The sequence below is a fragment of the Cupressus sempervirens genome, chromosome 4 (assembly GCF_028749045.1).
Source record: "Cupressus sempervirens isolate cs-2001-9-10 chromosome 4, ASM2874904v1, whole genome shotgun sequence".
Classification (NCBI taxonomy): domain Eukaryota; kingdom Viridiplantae; phylum Streptophyta; class Pinopsida; order Cupressales; family Cupressaceae; genus Cupressus; species Cupressus sempervirens.
The window spans coordinates 554,721,326-554,745,191 of record NC_143121.1 but is presented as its reverse complement, the minus strand read 5'-3'; the positions used below and the strand labels follow the sequence as shown (position 1 = coordinate 554,745,191).

Here is a 23,866-nt window from a genome sequence, read left to right as displayed (position 1 = left end):
CCTGTGAGCTTCCTTGTACAGTTTGGTTTCCTATTCCTGTGTGTTGTTTTGTGCTCTCTGAAGAAGTTTTCATGTTTGCACCAGGTGTGTGGTCTGCTCTTCCATAGATTATGAATTCTTGCATAGACTCAAGTAGTCTATCATCCCTAGACAGAGCCACTGTTGGTCTAATTTTTCATAGTATAGAAAAGTCCTGATATTTGGGTGAAAAATCATTTAAGTCCTTGAATTAGGTAGATTAGGGTTTCCTTTCAAGTAATTCTAAAAATTCTTTAGATTACCCTAACTGTGCCTTGTTTCATGTGTTGTGTTATCCTTTTAAATTCTCAGGGTTTGTCTCTAGGTTCAGCTATAAAAAAAAAACCCTAAGAGTGTGAGAAAGCCCTTATACCTTTGTTCTGCATTGCTCTGGTTTTAAATTTTTCAAAAGTATTATTTCAAAAATTATTTTGGCAGGCTTGTTCATCCTAGGTTTTTATTTACATCAGAATACCTTTTATTCTTTATGACAAACCTTAGAGTTGTTTTAATCACAATATTTTTTCTTAAAAAGTGCCAAGTTGAAATACTTTTTTGAGCACTGTTGATCTTGTTCAAATCAACGATGCTCGCATTCTCAGATTATCAAGTTGCTCGGTGTTTAAATAATGCGGGCAAGTGAGCATGGTGGGACCAGGACAAGACCTTAGGAAATACATTGAGTCATGCCATGCTGGAGAGTATTAAGTGAAATGAAGTGCGTTCATTGGTGATAGGTAAGAGGTGTGCCAAGTTGGGAGCAATGGTTTCATGGGCGCTATGTTGCTATCGGGAAATTTGTAAGTTTTTCCATTAGCGACATGGTGCCTTCACAGGAAATATAAGCAGTGGTCTTTTTTGAGGTTTTTTGACAACCATGAAATTCCCAAGCGACATGATGGATGTGTGGTTTTACTGCTTTGACAGAAGCATTGATGAGGGTCATCATGACCTCGTTTGCCTTTATCTTGCTAGCCCCAAAATCTTGAGAAGTCACCGGAAGGTGCTATGTCACTATTGATAAATCTATGTTTCTCACCGTTAGCGACATAGTGCCCTGCCAAAAAACTTTGAAATCTAGCGAAGTGTGTGGGAAGACAAGTGGGTCTTTCTTAACGTGTCCTCAGCCAATAGAAAAGGACAAGTGGCAGCCAAAACAGTGACAAAGGGTGATGTGGTGCTTCAAAGTAGGTGATGATGTGGTGAGATTGCAGATAGAATGAGGAGATTGTGACACATGGATGATCTTGAGGTGGGTGCTATGTCGCTAATAGAAGTTGCTCAAAAGTTAACCTTAGTGACATAGCGCCCTTGCTGATGTGGCAACTTTGTCAGCGATGAGTATGCAGTTCGTGAGCTAGTAGGGAGCTACCATGTGGAGACAATGACAAGCTCGAAGTAGGTGACAATGTGGTAAAGGATGACACGTGTTGTTCTGTCGCTATGTCACCAATGACGTGGTGGCTGTTGACTCAGATAGCAACATAGCGCCCAGCTAAAAAATAAAATCCAGTGGGACCCAAGCAGCGTGGTAATATAACTGGGATATAATATGATTTTATTTGTGCCAGCAATGCATGGTTTTCTCACATCATCAACAATAGGACCCATGCCCTATTCACAAAATATATGAGAGATTGTGATTGTTAGATTAATCTTAAATCAATGATAGGCACTATGTCGCTATGGAGAGTTTCTCGAAAGTTATGATAGCGACATAGTGACAAAGGGGCTACCATGCTTTTCTAAAATAATGCATCCAATGTCATCCGCATGATCAAATTAGGATCAATGACAAATGCTATCTCACTATGGCAAGGTGCTCACTCTTTATGTATAGCAAGATAGCGCCTAAGTGACATGTGTCCTCAGAGTTCAGCAGGGTCCATTTTGAAGCACCAATAAGAAAGGAAAGATACACATGGTAGGTTTTCATTGGTTTGAATGCCAACTTGTCAAATGGAGCGTGAATCATTTTTGCTTTATGTCCCAGGATCATAGGATTTTTCAAAAATTTATAGTGTGAATTTGAATGAAGAAGGTGATACCACCCTATGCATTAATGAGAAGTGGAAGCTTTTTTTATGAGAAAAATTAGAGTATATCATAGAAGGTCTTCTTAATCCCACCTTATGTGAACAAAGATCTCAATCATTTCTGACCAGAAGGAGAATGGAAGAAAAAGTTGGATGAGGGTTTTTGTGAAAGAATAATTAAAGTTGCTAATGAAATAGGATATTTGTTATGGGCAACAAAAAATGAGGAGTTGGTGAAAGTACAATGGTTTTACAAAACTGTTAGAAAAGATTTTGTTGATATTAAGGCAATTGCAACTTCTTTAATAACTATGCAAAGAGAAGTCATGAGTTTTTGATTGGCTAGATGATGCTATTTTTAATGAGTGGAAGGATCAATTTGTGTCAGAAGAGTAGCACAACAGGATGATGAGGCAGATGATGATGCTGAGGTAACTGCCACCCCTATAGGTGATGATGAGAACAAGGAGGATTCTCAAGACAAAGAACAACAACAGGCAATTGAAGGTGACTCATCACTTTCTAACTTAATGGAAACTTACTCTGAGGATGAACAGTAAAAAGAAATAAGATCATAAACTCTTGTTTCAACAAATGAGAATATAACAGAAAAGGACCCATAAAAGAATTTTTGTTGTCTTTGTCTTTCTGTTATCTACAGTTTTGTCCTTTTATGATAGGTGAATGTAAGTTTCTTTTGAAGGACACCGGTCAATCACAATTTCCCTTTGCTTGTTGCAACTCATGCCTATATAAGTGATTTTTCAAGGCATTGTGATGGTTCGGAACTTGTGCAAATTTTATTTTTCAAGAAAAGTACATTACAGTCAGTCCAATAGTATGCAGAGGTTTTGAGTTTGCTTCCATTGTACTCTTTGATAAGAAAATTGAAATGATAGAAATGGCAATCTAGTATGGGTATTCAATTGGTTTTCTATTGGTTATTGTATTAGTCATATGAAAAGGATAATACAAAGGGGTATTTACACTATATCTATGTGATCAATTTTTGTCTCCAGTTTATGGGTTTGTTTACTTTGAAGTCATTTAAATAAGGTTTATTTGATTGAATGCAGTCATGATGGGTTGTATTCTAGTTTCATTGTTGCTTTTAATTCAAGCAATTATATAAATGCTTTAGTAAATCAGTAGGGTCTATAATTTCATAAAAGGGATATTGCATAAGAATGGAGATAGGTAATTGCAGTTGATTAATTCCTATACAAGTTATTTGAATTAGATCTCCTGCCAATAGTCAATTTCTTGCCCAATGGATGAGGCACTAGTTCTATGAGTCAAAAGTAAACAAGGATGAATTCTGCTATTGCATATCAAATCATCATATAAAATCAAAATTATTTTCAATCCTGTTCAAGAATTATAAATGCTGGTCTCAACTCATTTATATCTAATTCCTGAGTCTTAGGTAGCTGTTATTTCCAGGAAGATTTGTAAATTTTAGGAGAATTATGACCAGATCTGCTGATAAGGGATGCGTATAAGTTTGAGAAGAATTGAATAGTTGAAGTGATATGTGTATGTATGTGAGGGTAACAGATGAGAATTAGAATGAAATTGAGATAAATTAATACACAATTGCATCAAAATTATCCCTAGGTATACCCGCCTTGGTTTAGTAGAGCCAAAAGAGTAGGAAACCAACTTTTGGTTTTGTTAAAGTTGGGTCCAAACGGATTACTCATACAATTTATTATGGGAATTAGCTGATCCTTAGGTTGTGTGAGTGTTATCATTCTAGTATTGAACATTTTGTTGTTCAGTAGTTTTAAAACACCAACAATACACATGGTCTTCTAGGCGATGATTTCTTGCCAGACATTTCAGCTCTATTCTTGGAGTCACACACAACAGATATGGGACACTTTTATGATGATTTATTGCTTCTCTTTGCTAAGGATTCTTCTATAATTGTTGCAAGGGCTCACTCTGACCCTCAAGTGCATTCTCTACATGATCAATCTTTCCAGGTTGGTGTGATTTTGGATTCTTATGTACAACATCTATAGGAGGTCTCTTTATCAGTTGAGAAGGCTGTTGGTTTCCTGAAGTAGGTTCTTTATCACTTTGTTTTTGATCTGCACTTATCTTCAATAGTTTTGGAGGAATTCATCATCAGTATCGATACAAGGACACTTGAACAGGTTTCACAGATACCGTTCATCATAGAGATTCCTTCTCCATATAGGGGATGCATCTCCTTAGTACCCTTGCCTTTGTTTATTCCAAAGGGGAGGAACACCATTCAAAGGTCATGGATCAGCATCTACATTAGAACATTTCTCATTGATCGACACACTCCTTTTAGGGGGGGGACTGCCTCGTCTCCTTCTTATCCTTTTTGGGGGGGACTTTTTCCTCTTATGGGGTTTTGTCCTTCTCCTTTTTTATGTTGTATATACTTGATGCATGTTGTAATGGGAGGGTCTTGATCACTCCATCCATCCATGCATCCCCTTTCATCTCTCTTTTTGGGGGAGGGTTTTTCCCATGAGGTTTTTCCTCTTTCCCCACTTTATGAGAGATTGCATTTCCATTATTTACAAGGGTACCTAACATGGCCTAGTAGGTGAGACCCATTTATGCATTTCATCCTAGTTTCCATAAGCTTAAAGGCATTCCGCTAAGTTGCACTTAAGGGGGGGTGTTGGTGTAAATAATTATTCACTATTTACACTTACTTAAGTTTACTTAGGTTAATGCATATTTTTAATATTTATTTATTAGTTGCCTAGGAGTACATGCACTCTTATGAGCTTTCATATTGATATCATAGGAGTCTGCACCTTTTTTATGCACATGTTGTCTACAACATAGGAGTTAGCACAATGATTAAGCACATGGTATCTACAACCTTCTCATTCTTATCCACTCATTTAGAATGTTTGATAAGGTGTGTGCTTAGTTGTCACTATGCTTATCTTATCTCCTGGTTGTTTATATAGACATTCTAGGTGTTTTCTGAGAGGCCTTTATATACAGGCACTCCTAATGTGTTTGTACATATTGAACAGAGCAATGTATTCGAAAATACTTTGATTAATAGATCATATCCATTTTTGGTCTACAATTTTACTTGTGTTGAGTTCTACGATCTTGGGCGAATCTTGCCCTAACAAAAATTCTTACAGATTTCTATTCTTGGATCACATGTTTGTAGGAGTAAGCCTGGTCTTTGAGGAGAATGATGTAGTGTCTCTCACATTTGATCCATGTAAGTCATTTAGAAGGATGCATCTTTTATGCTCTTTCCTTGTGAATAATTTGTTAGGACCTATGAGTGGTCTATGCCCTTGGGGTGATTTTTAACATTATTGTATCAATAGGTTGATTATTCTTATGCCTAGTTTACCAAATTATGATGTGTCATATGATTTTACTAAGGTTATGCCAATGGTTACCTGAATTTATATGGTATAATACCATTGTTTTGTGAGTACGATTGAGATACAAAGAGTGGTTGAATTGTGTAGTTTTTAATGCATTTTACATTTGAGGTTCATGATATTGCATTAGGATAGTTATCAAATATCATGTGTTATGGTTTTCCTTATCTTCTATTGAGTAATTAGTTATTATTTCCTTTATTAAATGCTTAGAATAATTGGAAATGAGTATTGCATTACTAGTATCTATCTTGCTCATTTTAGTATACTTATGTAAATGGATTATTTAAATGGGTTTTTAAATGATTATTTAAATGAGATTAATTAGATGCTTTATTACATGTGCACCATCTTAAAATGGACATGCATTTAAAGACCTTTTAGCACCCTTTCTATAATTCCTCTCTCGAACCATGGATGGACATGTGATCAATGTATTTTTTCTCCCCTCCCCTCTGATTTAATTAGTTTTCATCATCTCTCTCGTTTTACATGGCCTTCTAGGTGTTTTTTTGCTACCCTTTTGACCATATCAGTCTATTATCTCTCAAGTTTATCTGACCCTTCTTCCGGACCTTTCTAAAGCCTATTTGTCCTAACCACTCATGCCAGGTCAATGTGGAGTGGACTAGGCTGACTTGGGATGAACTATATTGAACCAAGTAAACCTATTTAGGACTAGGTTGTCCTAATTTTCAACCTAGTCCTTGATGGTTGCAGGTTTCAGGGCCTAAATGTTCTTGAGTTTGTCAATTAGTTAATTTTAATCCCCTGTCAGCTTGAGTTAATTTCCCAACCAAAAACACACATATAAGGAGGCTTGGGGGCTTCATTTTTATATCTCATCTCACTAATGACATCTCATTCTTAATAAATTCAAGCATTCAAGACAAGGAGATCAAGCATTGAAGCAAGAAAGTGAGATTTCTTCATGCATTCAAGGATTCTTTGTGGGAATTTCCTCTTCAAGGTCTAGCTTATTTTTGGCCATCAAGGGAGGAGATCTAAATTGAAGAATTAATTTTATTCTTCATTAATTCATATTTACATTCATGGCCCCATGACCTGGTTATGATAGATCCATTATAATTATGGAGAAATCCTACATCCTTCATACCGAATTTAGTATCTACAAGATATATCATGATAAATTATTATTGACAAGGGTTTCTACAAGAAAGGTGAATATTTACATTTATATTGTTTCCTTTACATTTACAATTATAATTTATATTTATTTTATATCAGTGAAAGGTTTATATATTTGGAACCTACTTTTTGGGAGCTTTCTAGAAAAGTTAGTTTTAGGTTGCCAGACTATGTCGACCTTGTTGTAGGATGTCTTCCCAAGTTAGTGTAGTCCTTCGGTCTCTATTTTTGTGGAGATTTATGGGTTTTGTTCCTTTCATCATTTTATTCTAAGATTCATAGATAGATATTTAAAACCAATTTAAATATATGAGTTTTAGAGCTAAAATACATCTTCCTCTACTCATTTCAAGGTGATTCTTTCAAATTTTATTTTCTTTCATATCTTTACCCTAGATATATATATCTTAATTTGGCTAATTTTATACACATAGCATCTAGATTTTCATTGGTTCAATTTCACATTCACATTATCCTATCAAGGGCCAAAGAGTATATTTCCTTGTATTACAGTCCTCTTTATAATTTAAATTTAGTATTGCCACCTTTCTTCCTTTCAGTCATAGATAATCTAGTTTAGATCATAAGTGGAATCATATTTGGAAATTCCTCTATTTCACTTTCATACATATTTGAATGGATTAGTGGACCCATAAAAATAGAGACCTATAGACCTATTAAAGTGTCCTCCTTTCCCCCTAAAATATTTTGGTAAACCCAATCTCATGCCTCTTTCTTATAAGATTTAGATTGATTATTTTTAGCATTTAACTTCTTTTTCATTTACTTCCTATTGATTTTAGGGTTATATCCTTTGATCTCCCTTATTCTCCTCTTTGCATTAGTAGCGTTTAGATTTTCTTATCTAGACCTCTTTCTCAATATGTAATTCACATCATTATATATTTATTTCTCATCCATCATTTTTGGATGGGTCATGGGATCTTTAACATTTTAATAAAAATATGATTAATTGGACCTATCCTACATGCACTTCTCTTTTTCTCATCTTTCAAAAATCCTTTAAAAAATTCTTCAAATATCTTATCTTTGACATAAACCATGACCCTTATATAAGCTTAGCTTTACAATATCAAGATAGTCCTATATCTTATTTTTCTTTCCCCTTCATGTAATTTACTTTAACTCATGATGATTAATCTTATATAGTGTGTTTCATTGATAGAGATGTTTCTTTCATTGATAATGTCACTATTTGGGATGAACCTCTAGATGCTAAATTTATGATTTTCTTCCTCACAAAAGAGCTAACTTGATTGATACTCTCTACTTTAAACATAAAAAATCTTCATGTTTCTTCCTCTTCTAAGATATATATGTATCTTAGTGATATTTTAGAGAAAGAGGAGGACATTATAAATTAATCAATGTGACCTTGGCTTAATTCAATCCATCTAGTAGAGAAGAAACATTAATTGAAATATACAATCCCTATTTTAAGGCTTTCTTCGAAAAAGAGGATAATGGAAATATCCTTAATACTCTATCTTCTAGTGATTTGTCTATGGAGGAGAAAGATCTTAATCAAGTTCATCTTTCTCAACCTATTCTCACTCTGAAGGGTTATCCTTTGTAAGAATTTGGTATAGCTTTGATACCATGTAAGAATTTTCCTAAGGAAAGAATGAAATTCCAAAATCTAGAAGCTCAAGAGATATTACAAGAGAGACAAGATATGATCAAATGAGAATGGATTAATCAGATAATTGGATAAATACATCATAGAAGAGCTTTGCATATAAAGGCAATCAAGATGACTAGGAGTCATGCAAAGAGATAAGCATACCAACTAAGCACATGTCCACCAAGAGTGGATTATCCTCCATTGTGCATAAATGTACATGCAATAATAAGAGGATAATAATGTAAAGGTGTATCTCATAAAGAGATGTAGTAGACAAAATTTGCTCAATTGGAGTGCAAACTATTGTTTTGTCAACATGACAAGTCATATGAATATGCAAACTCCTAGGTGTCTACATGACAACTAATATGAAAACACATTAACCTAAGTAAACTTAAGTATAAATAGTAAATACTTATTTACACCAACACCACCCCTTAAGTGCAACTTAGGGAAATGTACTTAAGCTCACAATAGCTAGATAATAATGCAAGATGGGTCCTGACTACTAGGCCATGTTAGGTACCCATGTACAATATGCAAGTGCAAATGATATGCAACGCAATCTCTCATAAAGTGGAGAAAGAGGGAAAACAACATGGGAAAAACCCCCTCCAAAAAGAGAGATAAGTACAACAAAATAAAATGAGAGAGAAGAGCTCATGTGAGGAAAAGATCTCCCCCATAGGAGATAAGAAGAGGAAGATAGACATGTTGGATACAATTGATTAATTGTGTGTTGTCTTTGATGTTACACAAATGTCATATCACTATCAGTCAATATATGCTAAGCTCACTCAAGTAGTGAAGATAGTTCTTAGTGTCTACCAAGCATCCCTGTGTTTGTGTAGTTCGGAAGATAGTGTCTACCGAATTCACTCGGGCATCAAAGGAAAAGTTATAGAAAGTGAGTGTTAACCAAGCTCACTCAATTAACGAAGGAAAGTTGGATGGAACCAGTGCTAACCAAGCTCACTTAGTTGCCTAAGGATTTTTGTGAGTTTGTAGTGTTAACTGAGCTTCTGTTGGTTAACAAAGGAAATAGTTTCTGAGTTAGTTTCTATTGAGCTAGGTCGGCTAATGAAGGATTTTCTTATTTTGTTATACTAAGATTAATTGATTTATCTATTGATTCCAGCCAACTAAGGTGATGAATATTGATTATTCTAAGTTGTGTTTGAGCTGACTTGATAAAGTGGAAGATATAAGTATAGGGTCAAGTTTTGATTTCAAAGTGTGAAAGTGAAAGAGATGATGATGTGATTGAAGATTTAATGATGAGAAGAAGAAACAAATTTGAATGATAAGGAGAATATCCTTGTGGAGCAGAAAAGATATATTCGATTAGGAAGGATCAAGTACAAGCCAAAATAGATATCTATAATTAGAAAATCAGTTGCATTTAAATCAAGTTAGCTCATTGTTTCTCTCTAACCATAGTAGCAGTGATCTAAGTCTCCTAACATAGTTGGCTTAAGAAATATTTGCAAATCCTTTAACAAGGTAGCAATTCCATTGAATTGTTCTCAAGGCCTCTAACAAGGCCACACCTAACAAGGTGATTAAATATTTTAATAGGGTCACACCTAATAGTGTATTTTGTAACCTTTAACAGCGTTGGCTCCTAACAGGGCTCAGTTCAGAAGCTTGAAAAATAGAAACTAGTTACATTTGGTGTTTTTTCCCAAATTGGGTTTCCACATTAAATCCTAGTGTCAAATGTGTTCATGCTATTTTATTTTATGTGTTTGAAACTAAGTTAAAGTAATATTAATCGTAGATGACATCTAAAGCTTTATTTGTTAATCATTTATCGAGCTAATCTAGTTATTATCGAGTTACAATATTTTGTGTGTTTACCGAGATTCAACAGTATTCAGTTATCTATTTGCATTTTGTACTGACATCTAAGGGATTTGGGATTTATTTTGTAGTAACTAATTCAAACTTTCCCTATTAGTTATTGCTCTTATGTTTACAACAAGACAAAGTAGCCTTCCATCAATGTAGAATGTACACCTATGGTAGATGCGTAAGGCTGTATGTAGAAACTCCTCCATGAGTGTAGAACAACATTCCTCCCCTTAGGAAGAAATAGAACCAAAGGTGTATGAATGAAGTCTCTCCCATCTATAGGAAGAAACCTCAAAATGTATGAAATCTTTGAAACTTGCTCAAGTGTCCCCATGTCAATATTGAAAGGTGCCTCCTCCAAATCATGCGTACTATGCCACTTTGCTAAAAAAGAAAAATTAGGTTCAATAGAGGATGAATGTAGAACATGTATCAAAGACTCAAGTGTCTCCTCTGAAGATAAAGTGACCTCCTCCAACTGTTGTATCAAAGGATCTACCATCATGTCAACCTTGAAAGACTAATCAATTAGAGTATGAAGATGAGGTTCAAATTGTTCCCTCACAACAACTTAAGGAGGATCATCTTCACCAAAGAGAAGATGAATGTCATCAATAGTGTCTCTCAAATCTACAATGTAGGACTCCATAAACAAGGTGGAAATGTCTGTCAAGTAGTCATCCCATGGAACTGAGTCTAGAAGACAACGAATATCTTATTGCACTGAATCACTTAAATCCATGGCTATGTGAATACAACTATCATCAAGAACATTAGTAGATAGAATATCAATAGGTCCTCATCACATTGTCACAAGGGTAACAACAAGTTATGACTTTAAAAAATTAAGCGAGAAAACTCCTGTGCATTCTTTAAAATGCCAACAATGTAAACCCACTTTTATGAATCTAGGGAAAATAGTCCTTAGGGTAACATAATTTTAGGATTTCAAATGGATAAATAGATTTTTCATTGTAATTTTGCAAAATTTTGAAAATGTGAAAAGTCAGGCCAACATCCTAAATATGTATGACCTTTGAATACACATTGCATCCATAATTTCTTCCATGATGACCACTTTACTTGCTATCAAATTTCTTTGCAATCAAAAACCTCTGAACTCACCTTCAATTCAACTCATACATATACATATATAGAAAATAATTTCATATAACTTGCTAAATCTTGTATCTGAATAATGTAGGGAGTCATGATAGGATTTGTTGGATTCACAAACAACGATCTTACAAGCCTTGTAAAGAAAGTTTGAATGCTTAGTCATGTTACTTATCTAGATCATGTTACTTCTCCCCTATCAAAAACTACAACAACAATCAACCTTGATCAAGTACTTTTTTGTAATTTTTTATCAACTACATTTCTATACTTTAATTCATATTTATACTGAATTTCTTTAATGCTCACCATTTTTGCTGACAGGTATACTTGGCTCTTGGCATCTACAAATACAATGCATCAACGTAAGTTGTAGAATCATCTATTGAATATTAATACATATTTATGAATGCAATACAATACAAATTTATTAATATCAATATTGCATTTTACATTCTCTCTTTTATGCAGATTTAATCATTCTTTAAATCAGATTTGGGATTTTTCATTTATTTTAGGGGAAGTAGTAACTAGGAATTTGAGACTATGGATCTATAGATTCTTCTAGGAGTTCAAAATATGTTGATCTTTAATTACTGGTGAGCATATAATAAGTTTTCATATATATTTATTTTTTGTTTTAGACTACATATGTCTAAGCTTATTATTGCAATCAAAATATTTTGGTTAGAAGTTAAGCTTATGTGCACTACTTCACAGGTTGGGGAGCTAATAGGTGGGAGCCAAAGGGAGGAGTGATTGGAAGTTATTGAGAAAAGGTATGTGATGCAATGGGTTGTCTTTTTTTGTTCTTTGTAAAAGAAGTCATTTGAAAAATTCTTTTTTTCTGCATAACTTATTTTTGATATATGCTTGTAACATTGCTTAAGAGTGACCTTAAGTTAAAAATCATTGACAATATCTTAATTTTAGATAGCTAAATTTACTTTGTTATTAGAAAAAAATTCAAATATTCAGTTTTGAAGGAGTATCCCTTTGATAAATGTAGACTTGTTTTGATCGATACATTCCATCAAAATGAGCTTCAAAGTTTAAGTTGCAATGATGCAAAATCTGACTAGATTAGTCCATTTCACACCATCACAAGTGATCAAAGGTTAACTTGGGGTCAAGATGGAAATAATGCAAAATGCATTGTTCAGAGTGTCACAAAGAGTTAAGCGCAAACCCTAGTCAAGATTGTGTAGCTGCACAATTATTTTTCACACCATCAAAAGGTTATTTGTTGAGTTAAGAACCTAAGTCATGATGGTGTGATGAAAGTTAGTCTAGTGTTTATCATCATTTCATAGCAATCAGTGTAAAGAAACAACAAGTAGTTGTGATGGAGTGATCAATGGTTGAAAGTTGTCTTCGCAACTTCACAAGTCTACAAGGTCAATGAAGAAATGAAGTTACGAAGTTGTGATGACATAAAATAGTTGGCTGTAAGATAGTTATCTTTCCCTTTTCATTGCTTCAAAATTGCCAAACATTTCATGTCTAGTAGTTGCAAACTAGTGAATTTCTTAAAACAAAACAAGTATTAGAGTGGGGGCTACCATTGCACCAAAAGAACAATTTGTCAATGACCAATACAACCACTCAACTTATAGTACACAGGAGGTGGTTAAGCCCTTTTCAAAAATCATGAGGGGAGCACTAAAATTTTTTTTGGCAGTGTCCCCTCAGCATTACCCAAGGGTTTGAGGATTCAAACTTGTGACCAAGCTTTGATACCACTTGTTAGAGTGGGGTTGTTGCTGCACCAAAAGACCAATCTGTCAATGCCTGATACAACCACTCAACTTATAGTACACAAGAGGCAGTTAAACCCTTGTCACAAATCCTAAGGGGAGTGTTGAACAACATAGGTTGAAAATTTGACTAATTTTCATTGAAAAATAAGTCAAATTGTACTAGTGGTGAAACCCACGTAATCATACTCCACATTGTAGAAGGCATTCTACACATTCTGGGCTATAAGGTAAATTGGTCCATACATAATATCAAAGCCATCACTTCTCACTACCTTGTGGACACCATACACAGTCTTCTGAAAGTAATTCTTGAACTTTCTCACGTACATCATTTTCTCTACCTTCTTAGAAAAACATCCTACCTTTTTGAGATCCACAGGGATATGATGCACCATTTCTTTTCTAGTGTAAGAACTTGTATTTCTTTCAAACTTTCCTTGAAGCTCATTGATATCAATTTGGACACATATTTGACCTTTCAATCCAAAATCTTCTATGAATGATGCACGATCTAGTGTACATAGAATACTCCTTTCATGTCTGTGGAATGATTTGGTTGTTGGATTTTACGATTTGATTAGGGATTTCACTAAATCAACATCCATATATAACTATAGCAATAGTAGCTTCACCATATTTCTTATCCATTAATTGTAGATAGGGATCCTCTCAAACTTCTTGTTGTAAAAGTAACTAAACAACTTATATCCATTTACAACAAGGAAAATTGTATCTTTGTAGAATGCATATAGATCTCTCAAATCATGATCATTTGTGGATATGGTATTGGATGATTCTAGTAATATCTTCATCTATTCATCTACATATTTATTTGGCTTTCTCTATCAAGTTGTTCCCCCTTTTGAAGTTGATGTTTTCATAGCTTCCATATCTTCAGCTTGGATCTCTTCTACCTCCTTCTTTGATATCTTTTCTGAAAATAAAATTTGGAAGATCTATGTACAAAATAAAATCTAAAAGGTCTATAACTAAAAACCAAAAGCTCTGCAACTTCTCGAATTCTTTGTGCTTTGTAAATAGTATCTTCTTTCATCCTAGAAAGTGTCCTTTATGTTTAGCATACTTCATCAAATCCTTTGCTACATTGATTTCATGCATGCATAGGCTTCAATTCTCAATTTTTCTGTCACCTCATGGAGTATTGAATTGATTATCCAATGTAGCACTTTATTGTACTTTTCAAGCCTTATTGGTCGAAACCTTTCTATCATTTTCTAGCTCAAAGAAAGTGAAAACAATTTTTCATGCCATAGTGAGGGCTTGTGATCTTATGCCTTCTATTTGAAATTCAAACCCTTTGTAACCCCATAGACAAGAATAGTTACCCTTGCGATCTTACACTCAATCCCTTTTACTATCTGCAGAGACACCTTTTATACACCTTTTATCATAATACTAAAAACATCTCCTGCAAGTTTATTTTTTAATTGTGAACCTACACCTAGAAGTCTACAACCATCTATGTAACATCAACATTGTGTATTGAAACTTTTACAATCTTACACTTCAATGATACCCATAGCATTGGGGCTTCTCTCCTGACACCTTACAATCTTATGCTAATCACTAGACAACCCCTATCATAACTCTGGGAGATTTTTTTTCTAACTATTTTCTTAACCCTTTGACCATACACTAATAATTAACTTTATTTCTTAGTGTAACCTCGGAGGCTCTAACATTATCTTGACTTTAGTCTCCTAATCATATGCCTAACTCTTTATCATGGCATCATGACCCTTCTTCTTTCACTTTCCAAACTTTGCCTTATTTCATAGCATCAAAAGTCTTTGTATCTTTCCTTACAATCTTACAATCTTCCACTTCTCATATCCCCAAAAGACTTTATTGACATTTTCTCAAATCTGCTACACTTACATGCTAGGTCCCACACCATAAGATTCTAAGCATCATATGACTTGAATTATACACTTTACAATCTCATGCTTCTAATCTAGATATATGATTGAGACTCCATAGAAAAGGTATTTATGCTTTTACACTACTCCTTTCATCATAAGATTGTAACCCCTACTGATCTTCATAAAAAAACTTACAATCTTATACTATCATCATGAGTGTAAGATTGGAACTCACATAAAGTACTTATATGCCTTTATGCATAGGTTAGATATCATGACATATGGAGACCCATGAGTCACCACTTACAGTCTTGCACTAAAGATTATTTCATAGCATTGGGAGACCAAAAACCTAAGACTTTGATCATGAGATCATAAAGAGACAATGAAATTTTGAAAATTGAATACAATCTCCCACTAGACACAGAACCTAGGGTTAATACCAACCCAATCATGGAATAAGAGATGTTTTAATGGTTAAACATGGGACAAAAGTCTTAGAACACTTGGATGATTCTAGGTTACTTTAATTTCAAAATGGATTAGGGAAAAAACCTTCTAGGCTAGGGTTTTTTATTTAAAACTTGACAACAATATATGAGAAACCCTAGTTGCACAAAACTCTTCATGATACTTCCAAAATATATTTTTAGAATTTTAGCATAGTGAAAATATAGGCTATCAGTGGCTCTATTTGGGGATGATGGATAACTTGTATCCATGCAAGAATTTAGAATTTTAGGGTTAAAAAGACCACATACATGATGACACATGGCAACATTTGGAGAGAAATGCCTGACAAAGTAGGGTAACACAAAACAACAAAAACCACAAGACTGTACAAAATTTACTAGAAACTCCAAAATACCTCCTGATAGTTCTTATATAAAATAAGAATCCTCTACCCAATTCTCATGAATCAAATATGGACCTAACCAAATAGGATTAAACTTTCCATGTTTTCCCTTTTCCTCTAGCCTAGTATTGCATAACAACACCATATCCTTTGGTTGAAAGTTTTTTGCTATTGTCTTCTTATCATATAGGTGCTTCACTTGGACCTGAAACTTATGATTTTTGGCAGATGCATCTTTCCTTGTCTCATCTAGTTGTAGAATATCATCCATCCTAATCTGCATTTCATCAATGATGTTTTCATCATATTATTGGGAAAACTTGCAAGTCCCCCTTAAATTGTTTTAGGGCAATTTAGCTTGTATTCCATATACTAAATCAAATGGTGCACATCCTATGTCCTTTTTTACTATTACCTTGTCAACCCATAGTGCTAATGGTAGTTTGGAATCCCAAGCCCTCTTATTTTCATCTAACATCCTCTTAATGATCTTTAGCAGACTCTTATTACTTGACTCTTTATGTCTATTTCCTTTAAGATGGTATGGTGAAGAAGTGGACCTTATAATGCCATACATCTCATAGAAAACCTTGTATTCTTTAGATCTGAAACACATTGCATTATCTGTGACTATTTTCTTAGGGAAGCCAAACCTAAAAATGATATTGTTTAAGATAAAATCTATCACTATTTTGCTAGTAGATTTTTTGGTAGGGATTTCTTCTACCTAATTTTTGAAATAGTCAATAGCTACTAGAATCCAAGCTTGTCCCCCATTTGACTTATTCACAAATTCACCTATAAAATCAATTCCCCATTGTTGAAATACTGCTTGCACTTCTACTAGTTTTAATGGTAGATTTCCAGAAAACTTTAAGTTATAATTGAATCTTTGACAAGCATCACATTTTTTCACACGTTTATGTGCATCCTTAAAAAGGGTGGGCCACCAAAATCCTACTCTGATCGCGTTGTAAGATGTTGTTTTCTCTATGTAATGGCCTCCACATATTCCACCATGCATCTCATTTAGGATTGTTGTTGAATCTTTCTCATCAACACATTTGAGTAGAATGCCTTCCAAACTCCTCCACCATAGCTACCCACTTACAATAAAATATCTAATAGCTTGCAATTTTAAGGCTCTCTTCAAATTATCATTTAGCCGTAGTGGAGATTTTATATATTGCAAATAAAATATTATCTCCTTGTACCAATCATAGATATCCATGTCACACAATCCACTTTTGCAATCATCATCAAGCTAGTTAATTTTATTTCCTTCAAGATTAGCCTCTACCATTAGCTTAACAAATCCATGTCCTCTTACCAACTTGGTAATCTAGATACCTATGTTAAATTCTTGTATCCTATTGATCTATCTACATCTTCTACTAGATACCTCCTACTGAGAAAATATATCTTTGACTACTACACTAGGCATAAATGTAATTACAATGGCACCAACTAGATAACATCTAAAAGATTTCACAACTTTGACAAGGGCATATGCCTTCTTCTCATTAATCTCATATTTTAATTTTGCAAGTTGAAGTGACTTACTAAAAAATGCAATGGGTTGTTCATAACCCTTTTCATTATTTTGAAGCAAAAATGTTTCTATGGTATGGAAAGAGGCAAAAGAAAATATATGCATTAGCTTTGCATAATCTAGTGTCCTTAGCACTAGTGCATTTTTTATGGCATCTTTGATTTCTTGGAAAGCAACAAATGGTTCACCTTCCCAATTAATTATTTCTCCTTTCTTAAGCATTTTGGAAATAGGTCTGCTAATCTTAGCAAAATTTGTCACAAATCTTCTCAAGAAATTGAATTGGCCAAAGAAGGATTGAATACCTTTGACATTTTTAGGTTTAGGGACCTTATCTATTGCTACCACCCTTTCACGATCAATCTTAACTCTCTCTTTGGATACTATGTGGCCAAGTGATTTCTCTTTTGTTACTCCAAAAGTTCACTTATTTGGGTTTAATGAAACTCCATACTCTAAGGATTTTACAAAAATCTTCTCTAGATGCCTACAGTGGTCCCCATCCTTTTCTAAATAAATTATCAAATCATCTTGATAAACAACCATGAACTTGTGATATTGCTATCAGGATTCAACTATATATTTTTTGAGTCAAACTCATTAACCCATATATCATGAGTAGTGATTCACACATGAATCCATCTTTCATGAGAATAAATGGAACACTTAGCACTCATTACATCTAGGTGATGCTCATAGAGATGAAGCACTAGGACATCTAGGGAGGTCACTCATCCCAGTACTACTCCATCTTGAGCATGGTTAACTATGGAGTTCCCTCCATGGTTAAACCCACTCTATAGATGTACAATTACACTAGAGACTCCAGTATTTCAAGTGATGAGTTAATTTTCATAGCTCCCCAGTAGAGTCACCATTTTGTTGGTGATTTAAAACTAAATATCTAAAACAACACCAGAATAAAAAATAGAGGTAGATACCTCGGGTTTAGCTATTTCCCATCTTTAGCAAAACCTATTTTGGATCTGGACAAACTTATCAAAGCACATGGGCTTTCTACACTTTAGGCTTTGTAAGCCAAGGTAGATATACCTAGGGATTATATCATTTATTGATTCTCTTTATCCATTATACGTCCTTTATAGTACAAAATGGTCTAATATCTTCTTGAAATTGAAAATAACTATTGATTTGCAGTAGCCAACTATAAGCTCAAAAGCCATTACATTAAGTGAATGACCAACATGTAATTCATTCTCATAGACTTTAGGCTAATTGATTTGATTTGAATGTGAATTATGCAACTAAATGACTACCGCAATTTGTACCTAAATTGATGACCAGTGCCTTATCCATTAGTACATAGAGTCATATTAGTAAATTTTGATCTATTCAATCGAATTGTAATTTAATATATTAGTTGTTAACCCTAAATGTCATTCTTATGATATCCTCCCATATACTTAGAAACCCCACTAATTCATAGAAGTATTTACTTAATTTCTTGAATTAAAAGAAACAATTAATTGACATACAACCTATCCAAGTTGCATTTAACTAAAATGAACTTTTCTTATTTAGTGTTAGAATAACAAGAATATTAAAAAGGAGACAGAAACTCGAGATACAATTATTTAGTAATTCCTCGCTTTTGTATTAATCTCCTTGAGAATGATACATTTATCTGATACAAAACTCAAAATTAAACTCAAAATATAATAGGTAGTTCATCCATCCATCACTATGTTCATGAGATATAAATTTGAAATAACATCCAATTGACATAAAATTTGGACTGACTCTAAATAGCATTAGCACTAAAAAATAACAGGATTCAAGCCTTCACTCCACATCTTGGGAATCCTTTTATAAGACAAGGATTTCAAATAAGCTATAGATAGGAGGAAACTTGTCAAAATTTGATTAAAAAATAAATACAAAGATAGTTCAAGTCTTTTCTCTTTATAAACATTCTTTGTACTCAAACAAAAGATAGGAAGCAGTTCCAAAACTGGTAGGTGGCAATTTCTCTTCAAGTGTCTCCTAGATGAGCATGTGTACAACTTTAATAACCTATCATAATCACTAGATTTTCTTTATTTTTTCTCTTTTTCCATCTAGTTATGATCTCTAACTACTTCCCAATTTCAAAGCTTTAATTTCCCAACTGCTTCCTACACATAAATCTCTCTTTTTATTGGCCACTAGGTGCCTCTAACTTCATCCAAATAACTAACCTTTTATTCCACCTGGCATCTGTTATGGATCTTAACTTGTTTACAAACTAGTTCATATCAATTTCCACTATGAAAAGAGAATCAACCAAATCATTGAAGGAAGCATCATCTATATCACCATAAAAAGTGGTTGTTACTCCTCCTAGAGTTAGTATTGAGTCAGAATAATTTGACCATTCCTACCAATCTTAAAACTTATTGTCACCATCCAAAATTGGTGGGATGTAAGAATCAATCTTCCCTATTAGAATATTCATTTTATTTTGCACAATTTTCAACTTACTAGTAAAGAAACCAATAAATTATTTTATTGTCTCCAAACCCTCCTTTACTCTAAAAAAATTATCAAACAAATCACGCTTCTTTTTCATTAACAAAATTAATCTTTCAAAAAAATGATTGTATGGACTCCATTGGTTAAATTAGGTGACAACCATAATAGTACTTCATTGCATATATGCTCAACACTTTGCAGAGAAATGAAAAGGCTATGTGCATGTTGAGAGATCTTCTTCAAAGTACCTATGCTATGGACTATCATACCCTTTAGAAAATTAGTTCTTATTTCACCACCTTGTTGTGGAGCTTCAACATCCATACTCATTCTCTATGGCTTAGTATAACTCTACACTTGTTTTATAGTATAAGTTGATTTCTCTTGACTTATCTTTGTTAGTTGTTCACTCTTGATTTATACTTTTCTCTACTCTGCCACCTTGAATTTATCTCTTAAAGATGCCACTTCAGCTTCTAGCTCCTTAGCCTTTGATTCTAACTTATTTATTTTTTTCCCATAAATAGCTCTTTTTGATCTCTCCTCATATAATTTATGATGTCAATGAAATAATGGAAGGTCTTGGCTAATCTATTCTCAATTTCTTCAAGTTTGGCCTCATTCATGAATGGAAAAATGTTTTAGGCCTTTGAGATTTATGTACCAAAATTATTTTACATGGTCCACACTATCATGTTGCCTGAATATCCATTAGCTTTGGCTTATTTTTTTCAAATTCCATGCTCCACACTGCAAAGTACTTAGAATCTATGTTTAATCTTGATCCTCTTTGGAAACCATCAACACTAAATGCCTTATATGAAATTGCATTTTCTTTCTTTCTGATCTTTTCCAGCATGAATGCTTTCTCAAGATCTCAACTAGGCACTAGAAGCATTCCACTCCTTTATACAAGATTTCTAGCCTCTATGGGAGTCATTTTCTCACTCTTAGGATCATATGTTTGCAATTTATCTACCACTTCCTAAATATTCTCCTTAGACTCACCTAATTTGAGCTTCAAGACCAAATCACTTTGTTCCACTCCATACAAGAAACTTTTAAACTCAACTGATTTCAAGATTTCATCATCTTCCATGAACTTTTTTGTTGGATGATCCTGTCATCCAACCTAGCTACTATTAGTTGTAACCTAGTAAGAGAAATCTTTGTTTCTATTACCCTATCTTACAAATAATTCTTCCTTAAATCAACAAAATATTGGTACTTTCTAGGCATCAGTTGTAGTGTCCTCTATTTTACCTTATCAGGCACTTGGATCACTTTTTGCCTTTTTTTTCCCTTGGCTACCCATGACATTGCTATCAACTCCTCTTCTTCAACTTCCAAAAATACATTAGGTTCAGGGGACTCAGGGATTACCTTCCCTTCTTCACCTACTAGATCCTCAGGCATTTATGCCATGATATCACCATAATTATCAACCATCTTCCTTATCCTATAGGGACATGGGACATCTAAGTAAAAACCATTAAAATTATGGTCTATCCTCTTCAATTCATTCTCCACCATTTGAATATCATCAAAATTTCTCAATCATTTAGTGGCTTCCCTTCAACTATAGTGTTTTTAGTTAAATCTTCAAGGGTTGGTTCCCTAGTATTAGACAATACATGACCTCTGATCTCTTTCAAGGTATTTTCATGAAATTCTATGGATCATAGATTCTATATGCGGAAATGGAGAAATTATAATGCCTAAGGAATGCATGAATTTGATCTATAGATTCTTTGTCAATTGAAAAATCTCCTATCTTGAAACATCTACATAAAAAGGTGCCTTTGTGCAATTTTGTCCCTAAGGACTCCCTATTTACCATAATCAACTGCCATAGAAATTAAACACTTACAAGTCTAGGAGGGATATACTTTGGAAATACATGAGGTGGTTGGAGACATGGATAAACTCTCATAAGAGAAAAAGTTTGGAACAAGAAGATATCACCCAAATTCTGATCTAATCTCTTATGTTCAAGCAAAAGGGTTGTTCTTAATAAACTTTTCAAAGTTTAAGTGCCCCTAAAGAAGCTAGGGTCTAACATTTTCATAATTACTATGTTGAAATTATTGAAATAGAATCAAAGTAATGGTAGTACCTATCCCATACCTATGTCCATAGTTAAACTGGAAGCTCTCCATTCTCATCAAATGTCTGATCAATGAAATCTAGAATATTGTATCCTACATTCTTGTACAAGATAAGATGCATCAACAATGAATAATTATGGAATCTAAAATTCCCCAATTCTCCTCTCTATGCTGATTCAATCTATCCATGCATCTTCCCAATGATTAAACCCATGTAATCATACTCCATGTTGTGGAAGGCATCATGCACATCCTAGGCTATAATGTATATTGATCCATACATCATATCAGAGTCATCACTTTCCACTACCTTGTGGACACCATACATAGTCTTCTGAAAGTAATTCTTAAAGTTTCTCATAGGCATCATTTTCTCTACCTTCTTATGAAAATATCCTACCTTTTCGAGATCCATAGGGATATCATGTGTCATTTTTTCCATTTTAAGAACTTATATTTATTTTGAAATTTACTTGAAGCTCATCTATATCAATTTGGACACTCATTTGACCTTTTGATCCAAAATATTCAATTAATGAAGCAAAGTCCAATGTACATAGAATACTCCTTTTATGTCTATGGAATGATTTGGTATTTGTATTATATGATTTGATTAGGGCTTTCACGTAATCAACATCCACGTATACCTTTGGGGATATTAGCTTCACCATATTTCTTATCCATGGGTTGTAGATGAGGATCTTCTCAAACCTGTTATTGTAAAACTACCTAAACAACTCATATCTATTTACACCAAGGAAAATTTCTTCTCTGCAGAATGCATACAAATCTCTAAAATCATGATCATTTGTAGAGATGGAATTCAAAAATTCTGGGAATATCTTCACCCATTCATCTGCATATTTATTTGTCTTTCTTTGCCAAGTTTTTCCCCCTTTTGAAGTTGATGTTTCTAAAACTTCCATGTCTTCCACTTGGATCTCTTGTACCTCCTTCTTCAACTTTTTTTGTACAAATAAAATTTGGATGCTCTGCCTACAAATAAAATTTGAAAGCTCTGCAACATCTCAAATTATTCATACTTTGTAAGCGATATCTTTTTTCATCTTGGAAAGTGTCCTTTATGTTCTGTGTACTTTATCAACTTCTTTGCTTCATTCATTTCATGCATGTACAAGCTTTAACTCTCAATATTTATGTCACCTCATGGAGTGTCAATTTTATTATCCAACTTAGCAATTTATTTTACCTTTAAAGCCTTATTGGTCAAAACCTTTCTATTGTTTTCCATCTTAGAGAAAGAAAAAACACTTTTTCATGTCATACTTAGGGCTTACAATCTTATGCCTTTTGTTTGAAATTGAAACCCTTCATAACCCCATAGAGAAGAATGGTTACTCTTATGATCTTACGCTCAATCCCTTTTTGTATCAGTGGAGAAACCTTTGATACTCCTTACGCTCATCATTTTACTATAAGATCAAAAACATCATCTGCAAGGTTCTTTTTAAACTACAAACCTACACTAGGTAGTCTATAACCATCTACATAACATCGGCATTGTGTATTGATACCTTTATGATCTTATGCTTCAATGATACTTGTAGCATTGGGGCTTCTCTCCTATCACCTTATGATCTTATGCTAATGGGTAGAAAACCTCCATTGTAACTCCATGAGCTTTTCTTCTAACTATTTTCTCCAACCATATGCTAACAATTACCTTTATTGCTTATTGTAACCCTAGAGGCTCTAAATTTAGCTTGACTTTAGTATCCCAATCATACACTTGAATCTTCATCATGGCATCAGGACCCTTCTACTTTCACCTTCTAAACTTACACTTTGCCTTATTTTGTAGCATCAAAAGTCTTTGTATCTTACCTTATGATCTTATGGTCTTCTACTTCTTATATCCCCGAAAGACTTTATTAACATGTGCTCAAATTTTCTATGCTAATGCACTAGGCCACACGCTGTAAGATCTCAAGCACCATATGACTTGAAATTATACACTTTATGATCTATGTGTATGCTCAGGACTCCATAGAA

General features: G+C 33.8%; 1 pseudogene; it reads left to right on the top strand.

Annotated features, from left to right (window-relative positions):
• LOC149562393 (putative linoleate 9S-lipoxygenase 5) overlaps positions 1 to 23,866 on the top strand; it is an 82,186-nt pseudogene that overhangs the window by 3,171 nt on the left and 55,149 nt on the right.